Here is a 4,609-nt window from a genome sequence, read left to right on the forward strand (position 1 = left end):
TGCTCAAGAGAATGGTCTGAATATGCAATAGTGATTATTAGAGTCTGAGGATGGGGGTGGGGCAAGGGAAATATAGCGAGCTGGGTAACAGGATTAAATTGCATTTAATACACCTAACCCACTGATATTCTGGACTTAGTAGAATAGCACACCATGGGACTCACACAATGAGTATAAAGCTTCCGCAGTTAGCAGGGTAATGAAACATGGGAGAACTCAAAAGTGTCAGATTTGCTAGCTGGGAGGTGGACACATATTTCATTTAATCAGAGAACTATCACTCTGCCCTGCTTCAGTTCTGATGTTCTTTCGCGGCCCATGTGTTCGCACTACCAAATGAAGAGAAAGAAACAAGGGGGTTGTATGCGAAACTGGCTACCAACGCCTTTTACTGTCTTCAACACACAACTAGAGGTTCATAGATAAAGCCAACACGTGGCCCTGGGCTCCCAAATTCACACACAGGTATTTGACATTCTCACTATGAGGTGTGGAGCTTTATTGGTATATGTAGAACAGTATTTCATTGAGAAGACAGTAGCTTTTAGAGGGGAGAATGAATAACCTCTTCCCCGAGTGTAACCAAGAGTGATCTTCATGCTCTGTGCCCATCTAGTCACTAAGCCTGCTTCTTATCAGGTACAATATATTCCTGCTGGCAGCCTGATTTAATTGGGCTTGAGGTAACTGACTCAATTGAGCACTTTAATTAGGTAATTATTTTGTTATGAGAGCCACTTCCTAGCGGACAAGAGAGAGAGGGAGCTTTCCGTTTTTTTTTTTTTTTTTTTTTTTTTTTCTCCTCAAGCTCAACGTGGAAGCTGCATTCTTTTCTTCCATAATAAAGTGGAGCAAAACTGAACAGCTAAAGAATTAGGCTGAGATCAAGTGATAGAGCCAAGAAAAACCACTCTGACTTGCGTATTGACGAGACAAGCGTGCTTCTGAGAAGCACAGACGTAATTAGTGTTCCTCAGATCGTACCGCCACAGGGTGTGCCAGGGCTGTTGAACAGAGTGCTCACTCCCTTGCCTCAGTTCCCTTCTAGAAGCTTGGATTTCTTTCTCAGACCCCAGGCAAGAGAATAACGGCTGGAAATAGAACACAAGACAAAACGGTGTCCCCTGTCACTTGATTCTGAATAAACACCCAGGAATCCAGGGATTTTTTTTTCTCCAAACAAATTTAGTTAATTAGCACCATCTTTGAAAATTCACTGTGAAAGTTAGTATTTTATTAATTTCATTTACAGATTGTCTTGAAGAAAGGCCTAGGCTCTGAAAATATTGCCCTAAATGGACCTAGGATAAAAGCTATTCTCAAATTCTCACACACTGGAGGCATTTGACCTTATTATCTTTTGTTGACCCCAGCAGGAATGATCGTAAATAATCTAATGATACCTCAGATCAAACAAACAAATAATTAGAGTTGACACTAGACGAGCCAACAAGACCCTAATTAATTGATTTGTTAATAGCTACTTGCCATTTACAGACATTAGCCCAAATTGGGTTTTAAGCTGTGACAAGGGCCACAGATTAACATTTTCTTTCTCTAAACTCCTGATTACCCACTACTCTCCCAGTTTCACCATTAACTGGTCGGTGGAGGTGTTTCTTCCCTAATGGGTTGAGGCTAATCCTCAATAGATCCCATCTGAAACACACTATTCATTCATAAGCGATTTGTGGAATGGTCAATCAACGTAGTAATTATGTTTTGTTTGCTTAGAACTGATTTTTAGCTTTACCTTTCAGCAGGGAAGACAGAGCAGAAGGAAGTATTTCTCAATTAAATCCTCATTTAAATGAAGAGGTGTTACAAGTGGAACCTTCCCAAGCAGATAAGAATAATAACAATTCTGTTCCAGAAACCCAGGGGCCAGTGAAGGGTCATGTTCTCGTCATCGCCGGGCAATAAGCCATCCCCAAACTTAATGGGGCAGATCAACAAGGATTCTGTTGTCTGTAACAACTTTGTGGGTTGACTGAGCTCGGCCAGGGCATTTATTCCATTCTACTTGATGTTGTCTGGGCTACAGTTATCTGGAAGTCTTGCGAGGCTGGACAATTGGGACCAGGCACTTGCAGGAGCTTGTGGGGACACCACCTCCAGGTTCCTATGTAGGCTTCTGCAATCATCGTGGCTGGAGGAAGTGATCCTAGAAGGATGAGCTCAGATGCAGCTCTCCCAGGGCTCGACCCGTGGAGTTCCCACAGCGCCACATCTGCCTCACTTGCGCAGCTGAAGTGGTCACCAGAACCAGAGCAGGGTAGCGCGGCCACTAGGCCATCTGTGCAGATTAGACGCCATACCATCTACTCAGAAACAAAGAGGCTTTTCATTGATGCATTACGGAAAGCGCTTTCTGGCTTTTCCTCTGTAATCATCTTCACCTGTTTCAAGGGTGGGCTCAGGCCTGGGTACAGGAAAGTACCTCTTTAAAAAGAACAGGTTTGAGGCAAGAGCTTCTCCAGACAGTACCATCGCCATTCTCCTAAATTTCATTGCTCGGAACCAACAGATAACAACTGGCACATGACATCTGGCACTCTAAGAAGCCCCCACCCCCAACAAGATTTGTCCTTGCTCCTGTGATTGTGATGGTTGAGTAAAGGCCACAGAATCAAGTGTCTTGGGTTTGGATTTCAGTGGCTTCAGTGGCCAGCTGTGTAAGCCTGGGTAAAAGATGGGAGCTGACAGGCCTCAGCGTTCCCTTTATTTTTTTATTTTTTTTATTTTTTTGGTTTTTCGAGACAGGGTTTCTCTGTGTAGCTTTGCGCCTCTCTTGGAACTCACTTGGTAGCCCAGGCTGGCCTCGAACTCACAGAGATCCGCCTGGCTCTGCCTCCCGAGTGCTGGGATTAAAGGCGTGTGCCACCACCGCCCGGCCTCAGTGTTCCCTTTATAATGTGGTGTTCTACTTTATGGGTTGTGAGCTAATGCACGTGGAGTGCTCAGCACAAGTGCCTGGCCCCTGGCGGATGTCGAGGAAAATGCAGCCACCTTCACTATGCAGGGAGTGAGTGGAGTTGGACGTGAGGCCCTAGGATGATGAGGGGTGGTGGTGGGTCACACTGATCAAAGGTGCTCTCCCAACTGAGCCCTCTTCAGATTAGGAGGAAATGTTACTGGATCCAATGGATCTCTTAATTCTTTTGATGCCCTTGCCTTTTTTGACGTCTCTGCAGTGAGGATTGCTTTTGGTCTTTAAAAGGGGCTAAAACTGAGAGGTGTCCGGGCAGCAGTGAGTGGAACCAGACTAGGAACGAAACTGTACAGATTCGCATGTGTCTCCTTGGATCTAATATCATATCTGTTGGAATGTGTGAGCTTGTAGTCATTGGATTCTTTTAAACTACTTTGCAAAGAATAAAAGAGGGGTATTCAAGGGGCTGGGGGCATGGCTCAGCAGGCCAAAGTACCTGCCTTGTGAGCCTGAGGACCTGGATTAGATCCCCAGGATCCACACACAAAGGCCAGAAGTGGTAACCCATATCTGTAATCTTAGCACTCCTACAGCAAGACACCAGGCCGAGCTGGAGGAATCGGCTGGAAGCTCCAGGACCAGCTAGCCTGGAGCATGCAGTGCAGCAGCAGAAAGTCGGCTTCGAAAACTCAGGGAATGGGAATGTTGTCCTTGATCTCCACAAGCATGGTGCCCTGCGCTCCTCTCTCTCTCTCTCTCTCTCTCACACACACACAATTTTCAGAAATGGATATTAGTTATCAGACACTTAGAAAGAAGGGCAGTGGTGGTCGTGAATCATACCACCTGGGAGAGCAAGCTTGCATATTGCATGTTCTCTTGTCTTCCATGTCCGTTGTTCACATACTAGGCTGTGTCCTGATGTTTAGGAAAAGGAAGCTCACCCAACAAGTTCTTGCTGGTCTTCCCCTTATCTATCTATCTATCTATCTATCTATCTATCTATCTATCTATCTATCTATCTATCTATCTATCTGTCTATCTGTCTATCTGTCTATCTGTCTATCTGTCTATCTGTCTATCTGTCTATCTGTCTATCTGTCTGTCTATCTGTCTGTCTATCCGTCTATCCGTCTATCCGTCTATCCGTCTATCCGTCTGTCTGTCTGTCTGTTTTTGGCCTCACTGCTTAATTGTTGGGTCTTAGAGAAACTTAGTGGCTTACTGTCCCTACTCTCCTGGGCAGCACAGTAGAGCTGACCCCGTTGGTGGGGGCATGGGTGAGCCCGCCCTGAAGTTGTGAGAGTGGGAGAGTGGGCCCCGCTCCCTTGTCTGCCCCTTGGTGGTGAGGATTCCGGGAAGATGCCCTCCCCTCTCACCCACCCCTTGCCACCTGCAGCAGGTGAGAGAGCTGACCCTCCCCCTTACCCCCTGGAGCACTCAGAAAAGCCGGCCCTGCATCTCACCTGGGCATTACAGTAGAGCTGGCCCTGGTGGTGTAGGTGTAGGTGAGCTGAGCCCCTAGGGCATGAGAGCAGAGAACCAGCCCTACCCATTGCTCCTTGATGAATAGGGTGAGCTATCCTGGTTGGTACTGGAGCACTCACCCTGGTGGTGAGGATGAGGGAGAGCTGGCAGGCTGACCAACACAGCAACCATTCAGGCCCAGAACCAGGG

The sequence above is a fragment of the Peromyscus californicus genome, unplaced genomic scaffold (assembly GCF_007827085.1).
Source record: "Peromyscus californicus insignis strain IS unplaced genomic scaffold, ASM782708v3 Scaffold_13__1_contigs__length_99412109, whole genome shotgun sequence".
Lineage (NCBI taxonomy): Eukaryota > Metazoa > Chordata > Mammalia > Rodentia > Cricetidae > Peromyscus > Peromyscus californicus.